Source organism: Gopherus flavomarginatus, unplaced genomic scaffold, assembly GCF_025201925.1.
Source record: "Gopherus flavomarginatus isolate rGopFla2 unplaced genomic scaffold, rGopFla2.mat.asm mat_scaffold_34_arrow_ctg1, whole genome shotgun sequence".
Classification (NCBI taxonomy): Eukaryota; Metazoa; Chordata; order Testudines; family Testudinidae; genus Gopherus; species Gopherus flavomarginatus.
Window position 1 is genome coordinate 4,025,064 of NW_026115061.1, and position 16,516 is coordinate 4,041,579.

The following is a 16,516-nucleotide window of genomic DNA, read 5'->3' on the forward strand; positions in this document are numbered from 1 at the left end:
CTGTTCTGAAGGAGGCAACTCAAACATTTTCTCCCTGCTTCCCTTGGCAAGGTCTGACTGGGAAAACAAAATTCCCCAAACTGAAAATTTTCAGCTGAAAAACCAGTACTAGCTATTTTGGGACTTTGGTTTGAATATTTTATTATTATTATCTTCTGATTTATGAATCAGTTTTGTCATCCAGGTGTGTTTCCAGCTGTTGATTTGTGGGGGAGAGATGCCAAGTCATGATGTCTCTTCCCCTCTTTCATAGTTTCTTCCAACTTTCTAGAAAGCTCCTTTGCTATGATGTGAGTCAAGCAGTGTCCATTGTTGCTGTATTATCTCGGTGAAGTCTGCATCGTACAAGGTTCCTGGGATAGTCCTTGGGAGTGTAGATACCTTCAATGGGCCAGCAGTGAGTCTGGCTCCTCCCTTGTCGCATCTGAAAGGCTGGTGGGGGGCATTTGCCAACCTCATAACATATTTCTGTAATGCACACGGAGCAAACTTCATAACTTCTCAAACCAATGTGAGCACATAGAACGCAAGAAGACATTAAGGTTCAAGAGATGAACAGTTCAAGATTTTTGAAATGATTCCTCACCAGGCAGACTTTGTTCAAAACGTATCATCATTATATGAGAGTGGTGAATATGGGGCTTGCAGGGTGCTGCTTTGAGCACAGCGTGCCACACCTGGGCTTCCATTGCAATGGGAACGTACCCTTAGAATCCATCTCTCCCGGGATAAAGATGGCAGCATGGCTGGCCTGGGTCATCTGACTTGGGCTCATGGAGCTAAAGCTGAGAGGCTAAAAACTGTGGTGCAGATATTTGTGTTCACACTGAAGCCTGGGTTCAGAAACCCTCACCCCTCGTGGGGCCTCAGAGGTTGGGTTCAAGTCTATATGTCTGCACTGTAATTTTATAGTCTTGCAGTCCAAGTCCCATAACCCTGAGTCAGCTGACCTGGGCTTTGAGACAGGTGATATGGGTGTTTTAATCATAGTGTAGACATAACATTAGGATAGGTCTAGGAGCCCAGAAGGTTGGGAGGGAGTTTAGCAAGTGCTAATGGTAAAACTGCAGGGAAGTATTACCCTGGACTCATGGCAGTTCTCCATTGGTCTGTCTGCTTTTGAGGCAGGGATAATAACTGCCAGTGGTGCCCTGTTGAGTGGTTTTTGGGGCACCTGCTCTTGGCTGTTGTCAGAAGGACCTTTGTTCTAGCCCAGTGTGGTTTAAATTACACACACAGGCACTGATAACAGAGTTACTGAACGTTTGGGAGTGAGGAGCTGGTAGGTCAATGGTCCAGTCCCCTCATGGATGACCCCCTCCCTCTGGGACAGGGGCAGGTCTGAGCTCTCACACCAAATGCTCATTGTGGCTGCCAGAATCTGTGGCCAGCTCATTTAGTTTATGCCGAGGGTTGAGTCCTGCTTTGTGCCCAGTGTCTGAGAATGAAAATCCTAAACCACCTTATGAAATAATGAATGTAGCAGGATGTGCTATTGTCCCTGCCCCAAAGCAGGCAGATGAGTGGAGAAATGCCATTGAGTCCAGGGTAATACTTCATTGCGGTTTTACCTTTTTTGCTTGCTAAACTCCCCCCAACTTTGATGGGGCCCAGAGCCCAGTATTGAGCCTGAGATGAGACATCGACACTGCAAATTTACCACCCCACGGCCAAAGCCTCGGGAGCCTGAGCTGGCATGGGGCAGCCCTGGATGTTTCATTGCAGCGTGGACATAGTGCAGTATTATGTCTGCACTGTCATAAACACACCCAAGTCACTATTCTGAAACCCTGGGTCAGTTGATTCAGGCTTGTGGGGCTTGTGCTGCAGGGTTATAAAATTACAGTGTAGACACTTGGGCTTCAGCCCAGCCTCCGAGACCCCACAAGGGGTGAGGATCTCCGAGCCTGGGCTCCAGTCTGAGCCTAAATGTCTACACTGCAGTTTGTAGCCTCACAACCTGAGCCCCAGGCGTCCAAGTCAGATGATCCAGGCCAGCCAGGCCACACTGCTTTTATTACATTATAGATGCCCTCTCAGGGTATGTCTACATTGCAATGTAAGCCCAGGATTAGCAGAAGTCATGTCAGCAGCCCCAACGCATAAACATAAACCAAGAGGAAAAGACCCACCCCCCAGATAAGCTGGGCAGTGTCCTTCTCCCTGCGGTTCATAAGTCCAGCAACCAAAAGTCCTTTAACATGAGCCATCCCCTCTCTGCACCCCACTCAGAGCTGTTGTCCTTAGTCAGTGCAAGCCCAGAGGTGTCTCTGTAGAGTTCACCTGCCACCCTCGGTGGAAAAGGGAGAAAATAAGAAGGCACCATTCTCACTATGTTCTCACTCATCCCTCCACAGCCACTCTGTCCTAACACTGATCTAATCCCTAAATTTTAGTATTAAGACCCAGGTGCAGGCCCATTTGGCTTTCGAACCTCTGTCCCCTGCCTAGCAAGTGCTATTGAACTGAGCATGAGTCCCTCAGTTGGGGTCTGTCGAGCACAATTGTGCTGCCCTCAATTTACACAACAAGGATAACAATGCTTTATTTCTTCTGCCCCAATAACAAGGAGACTGGGAATCCAACACCAGCCAAAAGTGATCATTTTGGCAAGCAATCCAACATATTTCCAACATACTGTAAAATCCACATGCAGACTCATACACGAAACCTTGCAAGAAAATCTTCCTGAGGGGGTTTGAAGCACCTGCTGCTGGAGGGAAGGAGGGAGCTGTAGGTTGGGATTGAGGGGCACTGGGAATAGGAGGGGCCTGTGGGTTGGGATTGAGGGGGCTGTGGGTAGGGACAGAGGAGAAGGGTGAAGAGGAGTAGGCTCTGGTTGGGAGTGAGAAGAAGTGTTCATAGGAGGGACTGAAGTTTGGGATTGAGGGGCACTGGGAAAAGAGAGGACATGCGTTTAGGCTGAAGAGCATCATCATTTAGGGATCCAGCAGTACAGGGGAAAGCAGCAGGTGATTCTAATTAATAGGGATATTCTATGTGTTTGTATGTGTGTGTGTGCGTGCAGGGATGGAACATGCTAGGTGCCCAGAGGCCTTTATTCCTCCAGGCTGCAAGGACAGAGGGGCTGTCAGGAAGTTGCCCCTTCAAACCCGCACACAAAAAGGCCCTTCTGAGGAAAGGGAAAATCCTGAAGAGAACAAGCTATGTCAAAGAGGACTCCAGAGAAACAGTTTAAGATCTTGGGGAGTAGTTTATCACCTGACCAAGAACTTGAACCCTGGACCTTCAGATTAAAAGTCTGATACTCTGCCAACTGAGCTTGCCAGACTCACAAAGTAAAAGAGCAACTTGGTGTGGAGAAGAACTAGTCAAGAAAACAAGAGTGGGAAACAGTAGGGAAAACCTTCTGCTCTCTCCGGCCTGGTCAATACTACAAGTTTATATCTAATTTAGCAGCATTAAATCGCATTAACCCTGCACCCGTCCACACAACGAAGCCCTTTATATCGATATAAACGGCTCTTAATACCAATATCTGTACTCCTCCCCGACGAGGGGAGTAGTGCTGAAATCGGTATTTGCCATGTCGGATTAGGGTTAGCGTGGCTGCAATTCAGCGGTATTGGCCCCCTTTGAGATCTGCTTGCAGAGGCAATAAAGTCAGTGTTGTTTCAAATTCCTGCATTCTTTATTACTTCATCACACAAACAGGGGGATAACTGCCACAGTAGCCCAGGAGGAGTGGGGGAAGAGAGAAGCAAAAGGTGGAGTTGTTGCAGGGGCACCCCCTGGAATGGCATGCAGCTCATCATTTCTGCGTGATGTCTGGGGCTCTGACCCGGAGCGGCCGTTTGCCTCTCTGGTTTTTTAGTAGGCTTGCCTGATAGTCTAGACAGGACTGACTCTCCCTTTAGACAAAACTCAAAGAAGGGAATGACCTGGGGAGTCATTCCCATTTTTGTCCATGTGCCCCTGGCCAACCTCACCGAGGCCGGCCAGGAGCACCCATGACAGCAGCAGACGGTACAGTATAACTGGTAACTTTCATTGTCAACTTGCAAAGCAGCAGATGGGATGGTATGGCTGGTAACCATCTTTGCTAACTTGAAAAGGCAAGAGGATGCTGCTGTGTAGTGCTGCAGTACCACGTCTGTCAGCACCATCCAGTAGTCATACGGTGACGGTGAAAAAAGGCTGAACGGGCTCCATGGTTGTCGTGCTATGGCGCCTGCCCAGGCAATCCAGGGAAAAGGGCACGAAATGATGGTCTGCCATTGCTTTCACGGAGGAAGGACTGAGTGACGACATTTACCCAGAATCACCCACGACACTGTTTTTGCCCCATCAGGCATTGGGACCTCAACCCAGAATTCCAATGTGTGGGAGAGACTGCAGAAAGTGTGGGATAGCTATGGGATAGCTACCTACAATGCAACGCTCTGGAAATTGACACTCGCCTCGGTATATGGACGCACACCGCCGAACTAATGTGCTTAGTGTGTCCGCGTGCACTCGACGTTATACAATCTGTTTCCAAAAACTGGTTTCTGTAAAATCGGAATAATCCCATAGTGTAGGCATATCCTGTGATTAACAGCTTTGGTGGTTAATTGAAAAGCTGATGGTTCAAACCCAAGTGAAGATGGAGGTGGTTTTTTTTTAGTGATGAGAATCCAGTTCATTTTAATGGGCAGAAAATCTCCTCAATGCTTGTCTAGCCTCATTGGGCAAGCATAAGTAGGCCTTTAAGCAAATGTGTTGGTGGTATAGTGGTGAGCATAGCTGTTTTCCAAGCAGTTGACCTGGGTTCAATTCCCAGCCAGTGCAGTTATGTGATGTTTTCTCTGCTGGGAATTAGTTTAATTTCAGTCATATTGTATCAGTTTATCAATGGAATGAGAGAATCAATGTCCTGCAGGGCATTCAACGCACAATGGAGGAAGAAAGGGGTGGGACTAGACAATGAGCAGGTGGAGTTATCCTGGTATTACAATGTTTGGTTTATTTTTTTTTAAAACTTCCTTTACTTTCCTCTCCCTTTTAGACTTGGAGCCTTTAAGGTCAGAAGGGATCAATGCGATCATCTAGTCCGACCTGCTGCACCTTACAGGCCAAAAGACCCCCCTCTCCTCCTGTAATAGACCCAGTAGGGGAGGCAGCTCTGTGCACTGCCCTTACCCCAGGCAGCACATGGACAACCTCTGCCCCCCTCCCCCAATGGCTGTGCAGAGATGTGCCAGCAGCACTAAGGTGGCTCCCTGCCCACTCTGCCTCCATCCCTCCGTGTCACTCCCAGAAATGGCCGGCATCTCCCGGCATTCCCTGGGGCGGGGGGAGTGTCTCCATTCATTGCCCCTGTCCCAAGTACCAACTCTACAGCCCCCATTGGCCAGGAACTGCAGCCAATGGGAGCTCTGGGGGCAGCGCCTGTAGGCAGCGGCACACAGAGACCCCCTGGCACGGCCCACCTAGGACCTGCTGCCGCAGGGTTGTGTGTGCCAGTCACTTTGGGAGCTGCAGTCCCCAGGGTAAGAGCCACTTCTCCTGCACCCCAACCCGCTCCCCCAGTGCAGAGCCCGCATCCCATACCCAAATTTCCTTCCAGAGCTTTGCTTCTTTTCCTTTCACCCAGAACCATCCTTCTTCTCCTGGGATGCAACTAGCCATCCCTGGGAAGCCAAGAGGTAGGCACAGGATTCTACCTCCCAGCAGCCAACCGCACCTCCCCAGGCTTTTCAGGCTTTGCAGAACAAATGGGCTTAGCTTCTGCCCTGCCTTCCTCAGCTCGACCTTCCTCTTTTGCCCCATTCCTGCCTCACTCCCTCCTTTGGCAAGTCACACAAAGGAAGCCAGCAGGAAGAGCCGGCCGCCATAGGCCAACCTCCAAGGGCAGAGGAGACTAAGCCACAAGGCTTCAAAAGGTGACTGGCCAAGGTCCTCTAGCTTTCACCTGCTGATGCTAAGGCTTTTTCCCAGCTCATTTCACCACCCTCTGTCCTGCAAGGGTTGAGCTTATCACAGCTGTTACCCAAAATTGGGCCAGCTAGTAAGCGTAGGGAGGACTAATGACCCACCAGAGTTTGGCAGAAAGCAGCACATTTATAATACTGATAGCTAAGCTCAAAAGAAGAAGCGGAGGTGTCACACTCACATTTGCATACTCATGCTCCCAGGACAGACACAGCACTGGAGATGTCAGGATTCTGCAAGGTAAGTGTCCCACAGTGCAGCTATGGATGGTGCGAGGAAGGTAAGTCTTTCTGAGGCACAATGAAATACAACACAGAGAACCACTGGCCAGGCAATCCAGGCAAAGGGCATTCACTGGAGGTACAAGCTTGTGAGTGACTTTTGAGCATGTGGCCCCTTCTCCTTTTAAGGACCTGCACCTAATGGCCTGTGACTAGAGATGACTTGGCTGTATCTCGTTGGTCACGCTCCACTTTGGGCAGTGTCCATGCTCTGGGTGTGTGAGTGCTGCCTAATTAGAGTCCCAGACACCTTGTCTACCTGAAAGCTCTTCTGCTCTTCAACCAGCCCATTCATCTCACAAGCATTCCAGGAGGGGGAAAATGACTTCACAGGTATTCAGAGAGGGAGAGGAGAGAAGTATAACACACCTATTGAGCATACAGGTTGTTCATTGCATAGAAATCACTGCTGCTCCTACAACAGCAGGAACAGGCCAGTAGGAGCTGGGGAAAGGAAGCCATCATATTTCTGCCTGGTTTTAAACCAGGGACCTTTTGCATATTAAGCAAACATGATAGCCACTACACTACAGAAACTCTGTTGCAGTACTCTGCCCCTCCCTTCATAAGAACATAAGAATGGCCATACTGGGTCAGACCAAATGTCCATCCAACCCTATATCCTATCTGCCAACAGTGGTCAATGCAACGTGCCCCAGAGGGACTGAACCTAACAGGTAATGATCAAGTGAGCTCTCTCCTGCCATCCATCTCCACCCTCTGACAAACGGAGGCTAGGGATACCATTCCTTACCCATCCTGGCTAATAGCCATTCATGGACTTAACCTCCATTAATTTATCTGTAAAAAGAATAAGGAGTAATTGTGGCACCTTAGAGACAAACAAATTTATTTGAGCATAAGATTTCATGGGCTAAAACCCACGTCATCGGATGCTTGCAGTGGAAAATACAGCAGGAAGAGATATAGATATAGATATAGATACACACACACACAGAGAGAGAGAACGTGAAAAAATGGGTGTTGCCATACACACTATAAAGAGAGTGAGCAGTTAAGGTGAGCTATTATCAGCAGGAGAAAAAACCTTTTGTAGTGATAATCGGGATGGCCTATTTCCAACAGTTGACAGGAAGGTGTGAGTAACAGTAGAGGGACAAATAAACATGGGGAAATAGTTTTACTTTGTGTAATAACCCATCCACTCCCAGGCTTTATTCAAGCCTAAATTAATGGTGTCCACTTTGCAAATTAATTCCTATTCAGCAGTCTCTTGTGGGAGTCTGTTGTTGAAGGTTTTTTGTTGTAATATTGCGACTTTTAGGTCTGTAATCAAGTGACCAGGAAGATTGAAGTGTTCTCTGACTGGTTTTTGAATGTTATAATTCTTGATGTCTGATTTGTGTCCTTTTATGCTTTTATGTAGAGACTGTCTGGTTTGGCCAATGTACGTGGCAGAGAGGCATTGCTGGCACATGATGGCATATATCATATTGGTAGATATGCAGGTGAATGAGCCTCTGATAGTGTGGCTGATGTGATTAGGTCCTATGATGGTGTCCCCTGAATAGATATGTGGACAGAGTTGGCAACAGGCTTTGTTGCAAGGATAGGTTCCTGGGTTAGTGTTTATGTTGTTGGGTTGCTGGTAAGTATTTGCTTCAGGTTAGGCGGCTGTCTGTAAGCAAGGACTAGCCTATCTCCCAAGATCTGTGACAGTGAGGGATCATCCTTCAGGATAGGTTGTAGATCCTTGATGATGCCCTGGAGAGGTTTTAGTTGGGGGACTGAAGGTGACGGCTAGTGGGGTTGTATTACTTTCTTCCTTGGACCTGTCCTGTAGTAGGTGACTTCTGGGTACTCTTCTGGCTCTGTCAATCTGTTTCTTCACTTCAGCAGGTGGGTAGTGTACTTGTAAGAATGCTTGATAGAGATCTTGTAGGTGTTTGTCTCTGTCTGAGGGATTGGAACAAATGTGGTTGTATCTTAGAGCTTGGCTGTAGACAATGGATTGTGTGATGTGGTCTGGGTGAAAGCTGGAGGCACGTAGGTAAGTATAGCGGTCAGTATGTTTCCAGTATAGGGTGGTGTTTATGTGACAATTGCTTATTAGCACAGTAGTGTCCAGGAAGTGGATCTCTTGTGTGGACTGGTCCAGGGTGAGGTTGATGGTGGGATGGAAATTGTTGAAATCATGGTGGAATTCCTCAAGGGTTTTCTTTTCCATGAGTCCAGAAGATGAAGATGTCATCAGTGTAGGGCAAGTTGAGCAGGGACATTAGGGGATGAAAGCTGAGGAAGCGTTGTTCTAAGTCAGCCATAAAAATGTTGGCAAGCTATGTGGCAATGCGAGTACTCATAGCAGTGCCACTGACTTGAAGGTATACATTGTCCCCAAATGTGAAATAGTTGTGGGTGAGGACAAAGTCACAAAGTTCAGCCACCAGGTTTGCCGTGATATTATCGGGGATACTGTTCCTGACGGCTTGTAGTCCATCTTTGTGTGAAATGTTGGTGTAGAGGGCTTCTACCTCCATACTGGCCAGGATGGTGTTTTCTGGAAGATCATCAATGGATTGTAGTTTCCTCAGGAAGTCAGTGGCATCTCAAAGACAGCTGGGAGTGCTGGTACCATAGGGCCTGAGGAGGGAATCTACACAGCCAGACTATCCTGCTGTCAGGGTGCCATTGCCTGAAATGATGGGGCATCCAGGATTTCCAGGTTTATGGATCTTGGATAGCAGACAGGATACCCCTGCTGCTTTTTTGGCCTGCTGCTTCTCTGTCTGGGATGTTTTTGTCAGCCCTGGCACACAAAAATGGCATCATTGTGAGCGCCCACGAAGGCAAGATGAATTTTGGCTGCCTTGCTCAGCTTGACTTGCTTCCTCACCCCATTCCTGCCTTAGATCCTAGTGGCTGAAGATGGTCCATTGTCTCAAGCAGTGCCAGAGCCTGACACATTGCCCCTGGGCAGGCTTTGCTCTGCACATGCCGGCCATGCACATTTGCAAATACTTTAAAGTGCCTGTCAGTAAGTTCTGGGAACAGTTGCTCACCTTCAGAGGAAGCTCTCTAAAATTGGCCTGTCTCACCCAGTGGTACATTGACCTCTGTTCAGATTGAGGCAAAGGAGGGGATAGGGCCAGCTGCTGTGGTCGCCGCTTCTGTGAGGGCAGCCACTGCTGTGGATGAAGCCATCCTGCAAGAACCTTCCACCTAGCCACCCACTGAAAATCGTGTAGAGTGTAAGGTGAGAGTAGAACACTAGCGGGGGGCCCTCCCCCTTCCCTCATCGTCGGCCATCCCATACCCGGTGCTGCACCCAGTGGGGTAAAAATAATACAATAATACAATCGGAAGAGTCAGTTGCGTTCTTTGTGGTTGCCCCACCATTTCCCTTGGGCCTGACCTGCCTTCCAGCTCAGCCACCACTGAGAGAGCCGTACAAGGCTTCAAAGCCCACCAAACGCAACCCCCCTTCTAATACGGCAGAAAAGCCACATGTCTCCTGACTAGGTAGGGACGTCCTATTGCCCCACAGGAAGTGGAAGGCCATGGTGTTCGGTCTCAGCAGCACTCATGGAGCAGGGGGAAACACATGGCTGAGGAAATTCCTCACAGCCAAAAGATAGGTCTTGAGCATCACAACTTTGTAGGCTAATGACAAGGTCCACTTATGCCACTGGCTGAGCCTTTTCTCACAGGCCAGCAACCGCTTCTCCCAGTTCACGTACCCCACCTTGTCCCCAACCGAATGCTAGAAGGCCCAGCTCATCAGCCTGCCCACTCTTGCAGCCCTCCTCTTCTGCCCTGACTGATAGGGAGGAGTATTGAGCCTCCCTCCCTTAGGCCCTTCAGCATTCCTGGGGAACACCAACACCGCCCAAGTGACTTTGGGCCAGTAGGTCAACCAATAGGGCTGCCTCCTAGGCCAGGCTGCAGCCCAGCTTCAGGACTCAGATGAAATGCAGCTCGCATCCCTACCTACAGGACTCCAGGCACAGCCAGGCTTCTGGATCAAACATCCCCTCTTGTGCTCAAGTCACAACAGCTAGTGGGCAAAAGACAGACTTTCATGGCCTTTGAGAAAGCAAGACAGAGCCTTGGAAGACCCAGTAGGGTTAGGTGCCACAGGAATTGCTCTCAGATCCCACTGAGACTTCAACTCAGATTGCAGGATTCAAAGTCCTGAGTGCTGGCCCTTACACCATGGGACCAATAGGGAACCCCCAGACCTCTGCTGAGTTCTGGTAAGGATGACCCTGTGTGGGCAACCCTGCATTATGCTCACCAAGTTGTCATGCAGCAGTTTGCTGCAGCTCCCAGAGACCTTTCTTAATCCAGACTGAAAGGCCAGTGGGCATGTGAGGAAGTTGCCCCTTCAGTCCTAGGCAATACATGGCCCTTCCTAGGAAAGGCAAAGCTGAAGTCAAGGAGAGTCCTCAAGAGATAACTTCTGAAGACCTTGGAGGATATTACAGGGATAACTGGCTTTTTGATTTACTAGTGACTTGAACCGCAGACTCTTATATTAAAAGCCTGATGCTCTACCAACTGAACTAGCCAGGCTTACCTGTACAAATGCCAAATTTCATGCAGAAGAGAAATTAGTCATGAAAATGAGGGCAGGAAACAATACAGAAAACTTGCTACTCTTGCTTTCTTAGCAGTCCTAGCCCCAGCCTGCTCCTCCATCTGGCACCCGGAGGCCTTATTCTTTCTTAGTTAAATATCAAATCCAGGAGAAAACACAGTTATACAGAAATGTCATTGGAAATACAAAAATTAAAAAGGAAAATGCAATTGCCATCACTACAGCGTGTCTGGGCCATTCCTGTATTGAGAGCACACACTAAGGTCCCTGTGTGCTTACGAGAAACCTGGAGCAACTCATACCACAGCCTGAACATGAAACTCAACTGCTCCCAGGTGCTGCAGTAAAACCCTTTCCCTGCTGTGACATTGCATTCCATAGGATTTTATGAAAATATGCTAATGAGTGTGAATATAAAGTAACTGAAATATGCTTCATGCAAAAGGTCTCTTGTAAGGTATCATTACAAAGCTTATAACCTACTGTGTGTGTTCATCCTATTTGTATGAACCGATAATTCCTGTATCTGAAACTAGAAATATGAAATATAACTCTGAGGTCCTATTGTAATGAGGCAAAGTGTGTGCCATTAATAGTAGTTTGGACTCTTGATGGCTCCCATTAACCAGGACAATTGACTGGAGATGTCCTGCACCATCTGTGAGTCAGGCCAGGAAGAATGAAGGTTTGGGGTCTCACAGGACATGTGAGCATGTCACCTGGTACAGGAATCCATCTTAAACCTGGGCCTTTTCCCCAGGAGAGAGACAAAAGTTTCCTGCCTCGTAGCAAAGCTGTATAAGGGGATGGAACAGGAGAAAGGTGGGTGCAGTCATGAGACGTCCCCTAGCTACCTTGAGCTGGAACAAAGACTACACCTGGTGAAAAGATTGGGCCCAGACAAGAAATAAGTCTAGTCTGCAAAAGAAGAGTATTGGAAGATCTCTGAGGATGAGACTTGATCTGTATTGGGTTTCATACTGTATTAGGCTTGGACTTACATGTTTTTGTTTTATTTTGCTCTATGGAGAATACAAATGGCACAGAGAAGGAAAAGATAATGCCATAGAAAAGTCTCTGTCTGCGTGTTAGATGAGTGGGAGGGTGTCTAGAAACCACTCTCCTCTAGTTTTTTTTCCTCTGATTTCCTTTGGGAAATCTGAAGTAGGGAGCAAACACCATTGCTACTTCTGAAGCTTGAACTTATGACCTTCAGATTATGAGACTGACACACTGTCAACTGCACTAAGAAGACTTGGTAAAGCTTTAGGCTCCGTGCATATAGGACCCTCCTACATCGGTGACGGGGCAGGGAAGGAGCCAGGGGTGTGCTGGAAGAAGCAGGGAGCTCTGGTGCCCACAGACCTGTCCTGGCAGCTTTCTCAGCAGCAGAGAAATCAATTTGCCCTGCCAGTGAACAATCTCCTGGAACTAATGGCAGCACAGGGGGGATGTTTCCAAGCTGTGCACCTACTGCCACATTTTGGAACTTACTCTCCTTTTCCTAGCAGGGCACTTTCCATGGGAATTAGGCAAAGCAAACTACACAGGTAAGAGGAACACGTTGGCGAAGGTACATGGGGAACAGAATCCAGGGCTCCGGATAAGGCCTGAATTTATAATCCCAGCAGTTTGCCCTTCTGCACTAACCAATTGCACCACTGCAGACGCTTTTTAGATGGATTTGGGAAGCAGGCAGTTCCCAGTCTCTGTGGTTCACACCTTTGCCTGGTAATTGAAAAGCAGCTGGTTCAAACCTAATTCAAGATGCGGCTTTTCAGTGATGAGACTCCAGTACGTTTTAACAGGAAGAAAATCTCCTCTATTCTGGTTTAGCCCCATTTGACTCCTGCCCATCTTCTCCGCCCCCCCAGTCTCATTCCTTCCCCACTGGGGCCATGCAGAGAGGAGCCCCAGTCAGTCTCTGTCACAGAGAGTCTGTATCCTACAAACGGAGGGAGGGGTCACTCTAAAACATTGATAACGGGGAGAGGAGGGGTGTGCGTGGTTAGGGGGAGAAAGGATGGAGACCTAACGATGGGGCCCAGAGAGATTCCTCCAAACAGGGGAGATCCCCTGCTGCCCCCGATCTGCCAGCGGTGGGAAGAACAACTGTGTGTGTGTGGGGTCTCCACATGCTGTCCTCGCCCCAAGAGCCAACTGTGGCAATGGGAGCTGCAGGGCTGGAGTCTGTGGTCAGCAGTGCTCAGAGATGCCCCCAGCCCTCCTGCTTAGGGGCTGCTGCCAGAGGGGGGTGCAGGTTGCTTTCGAGAGATGCCAGAGGTAAATGCTGCACCCTTCATCCTCTCCTGTACTCCCAACCCCCTGCCCCAACCCAGACCCCACATCTGCACCGAAACTCCTTCCAGGACCCTGCTCCTTGCACACCCTCCTGCACCTCAGCCCCCTGATTGAGCCCAGACCCTGCACCCAAACTCTCTTTCAGAGCCCAGCCCCTCTCCCTCCCACACCCAAACTCCCTCCCAGAGCCTTAGGCAGGTTTGGGGAGGGGGGGCAGGACTTGGTCCCATTCTGGGCACCACCAAAAATTATACAAACCTGTCGCCCCTGCCCAGTCCAACCTTCTGCTGATGCACCTCACCCCACACCCGTGCAGGGTTTGAAGCTTCCATTGCTTAACTTCCAGGACACTGAAGGATTTCAGCTCCACTTTGCCCAGAGGGAGCCTTCACCCCACTCCCAACCAGGTTCTTGTCCATGGGATCACTGTTAAGGGGGCTGGGTCCCTCGGTGTCTTTTCTCTCTCTACGATAGGCCAGGGTGCAATAACTGGGGCATCTGAGCATCCAGGACCTTCTGTGGGGCTGCCATTCCCCTTCCCCTTCTCTGGTCTCATCTGTCATTGATTCCAGCCTTTTTCCTATCCTTCATCAGCACCTCCCAAGCAAGCTGCACTCACCTCAAAAAGACATAAAGTCCTGTGGCACCTTATAGCATAAGCTTTCGTGGGTGAATACCTGCTTCGTCGGATGAACGTGGCGGAAATTTGCAGGAGCAGGTATAAATATGCAGGTAAGAATCAGTCTAGAGATAAGGAGATTAGTTCAATCAGGGAGGATAAGGCCCTCTTCTAGCAGCTGAGGTGTGAACGCCAAGGGAGGAGAAATTGCTTTTGTAGTTGGCTAGCCAGGCACAGAATTCCCACTACATTCAGCCGATGAAGTGGGGATTCACCCCTCAAAGCTTATGCTCCTGTACATCTGTTAGTCTATAAAGTGCCACAGGACTCTCGCTTTTTACAAATCCTGGTTAACGCAGCTACCCCTGTGATACTCAAAAAGACAGTGTCCCCTGGTGGGTGTACATCACTGACCTGTCTCCTCTCTGAGCACTGACTGCCCCTCTGTTTCCTTGCCTCTCAGTCTGTGCAGATGGGACCTTTCCCTCCACTGCTAGAGGATTCGCCCTTCTCATCTACCCTTGTCCCAAGCAGCACAGTGAGAGGGAATCTTAAATGTACCAAGGTGACTTTGGAGCAGAAACCCCCCAGACCTTCCATGCAATTGGCACTTGCCCCTCACTGAGCAGGACTGAAACTGGTGCAGGGATACTGGTGGGCCTCATCCCCTCTGGGCATGAGCAAAGCAGCAAGGTGCAAAAATGAACCTGGAGATGCTGAGGATTGAACCCAGGGCCTCATACATGCAATGCATGTGCTCTACCACTGAGCTACATCCCCAGATGGGCTGTGTCTGCTATGGGTTATACTCAGAGCCTTCCTGTTCTCACTGCATCCAGTGACCTATAAGCTTCACAAGAAACCCATTCCCCTCTCTGAGGGCCAGGCCTGCTCTCCTGGAGGTTACTTGTTCATAGGAGTCACTTTGCAGCAGGGCAAGATTCTATGTGTGGGGCAGAGAGAGTTTGTGCCCTGGACTCAGGGTGTAGAGATACACTAAGCACTCTCCCCTGCATTGGTTGGTGGGGGTGCTGCAATCTCCTGCTGTAAGGTCATTGTGGGGTATGCTGTGAGCAGCTCAACACCTCACCCTGGTGGCAGAAGTGGGGTGTGGAGTTCTAGGTTTTCCACCTGCCTGTGAAGTCCAACTTTCCCCAGCACATTCACTGCGGTGCAATTGGGTCACTGTTTCCATGGCTGAACAGCAAAGAATCACTCCCAGTTTCCCGTCTATCCGCAGCAGGATTAGCCTGTGTCAGTGGTTAATGAGGTGGATCTGGTTGTAGATTGTTATTCATTCCCCACCTTGACAATTCACATAGTCCCTTTCCTAATCAAATCCCCAGCACCTCAGTGATCCTGGTAGCAGGGGTTGGGTCCTGAGACTTTGGGGGTCCTTTTTACCCTTCACCTGGAGTGAACTCAGCTTTTCCCCCATCCCAGACAATCCATGAAATAACAACAGGAGCATAAAGAAAGAGGGGATGGAACATCTCACTGCCAGGGCTGGATGTGCCTAGGGCCCCATCTCATCTATTGTTTCCATGGAATTTGGCCCCCTGCTTTGCACAAGGGACAGAGAAAGATCTTGCTGCTCCTGTGTCTGTGCAAGGAAAATTGTGCTTCTGTATGAAAGAGAGGAGGGAAATGGCCCCATGGTGGGACAATATCCTCAGGATTAAGACCTAAGGACTCAGGCTGAGAACTGATAGAACTCCACTCATCTGGGATTTAACAAATTGTCTTCCATGGAGCAGGGCCAGATCCAGCATTTTTGCCACCCCAAGCGGAAAAAAAAAATAAAAAAGCTGCAATCAGCAGCAACTCTACCTCTTTTGGCAGTGAGTCTTTCCCTCCAAGAGGGACTGAGAGGACCCAATAGCCACAGAAGCCTCCCCATTCCATTGGCCATCCCTAGTGCCTGGAGCCAGCCCTGCCATGGAGACACTGGGAAGATGGGGGAAATCAGGAAACAGCCACAGATTTATTTACATTGCAAGGGAAGAATAACTGAAGCTTTTTTTTGATTGGAGTCACTTTTCCCTGACTGGGAGTTGAACCCAGACCTTGGCAGTGAAAGTGCCAAATCCTAACCACTAGACCACCAGGGAGCTGATAATGTTGTTTTTTTTCTCACTTATGCTACACTGTCTTAGGCTACTTTCTATCCACTTTCTGACAGTACTCCATTGTCCACCCCCTGAGGGGTTAAGAACAGAGAGTACAGGAACCCCTGTACTCAGGGTCACAACGTCAGCCCAACACAAGCCACTGAAATAAACTCTAAGGATGCTTCCTCCAGCAGGATCACAGAGCCACGCAAAAAAAAACCCAGGAGGAACAATCCTCCTCTGTCTTCATTTACCTCATCGCAACCCTCTCAGCAGCTGACTCTTGCAGGAAAGACACTCAGATGACAGGAGCTCTGGCATAGAGACCAAGGGAGGGGTGTTGCTTTCTCTCACTGTGAGGTGATCACAGTCTGACTCCGTTTAACAGGGCTGTGAACTTTGCCATCTTGTGTGTTCTGAGAGCAGAGCTCCCCGGACCATTCTACTGAGAGCATGGTGATTGCACAACAGCTGCAAGGCCTTTTTCCTTCTCCTTGGCTTCCCCAGACTTTCCCCACAAATGGTTCTATCAGGTGCTGGAGGGATCTAAGGACCTGCAGGTTTCCCTCACCCATCTCTTAAAGCAAACAGTGATTCCCTTTTCTGACACTCCTGGGTCTGGGCTTCTTTTGAGTTTTTCCCAAAGGGGGGGCCCGATTCACTGTGAAAATGTGTGTGTGGCACCAGCTTGTCTGCCCCCTCTCTGGGAACC

General features: G+C 49.2%; 4 non-coding genes across 4 annotated transcripts; 1 reads left to right on the plus strand and 3 right to left on the minus strand.

Moving 5' to 3' along the window:
- Positions 1-4,719: 4,719 nt before the first annotated feature.
- Positions 4,720-4,791, plus strand: TRNAG-UCC (transfer RNA glycine (anticodon UCC)). The gene has a single exon. It is a non-coding gene; the product is annotated as a tRNA-Gly (tRNA).
- A 1,888-nt stretch (positions 4,792-6,679) lies between these two features.
- TRNAI-AAU (transfer RNA isoleucine (anticodon AAU)) lies at positions 6,680-6,752 on the minus strand. The gene has a single exon. It is a non-coding gene; the product is annotated as a tRNA-Ile (tRNA).
- A 7,649-nt stretch (positions 6,753-14,401) lies between these two features.
- TRNAA-UGC (transfer RNA alanine (anticodon UGC)) lies at positions 14,402-14,473 on the minus strand. Its single transcript has one exon. It is a non-coding gene; the product is annotated as a tRNA-Ala (tRNA).
- A 1,259-nt stretch (positions 14,474-15,732) lies between these two features.
- Positions 15,733-15,804, minus strand: TRNAE-UUC (transfer RNA glutamic acid (anticodon UUC)). The gene has a single exon. It is a non-coding gene; the product is annotated as a tRNA-Glu (tRNA).
- Positions 15,805-16,516: the final 712 nt, after the last annotated feature.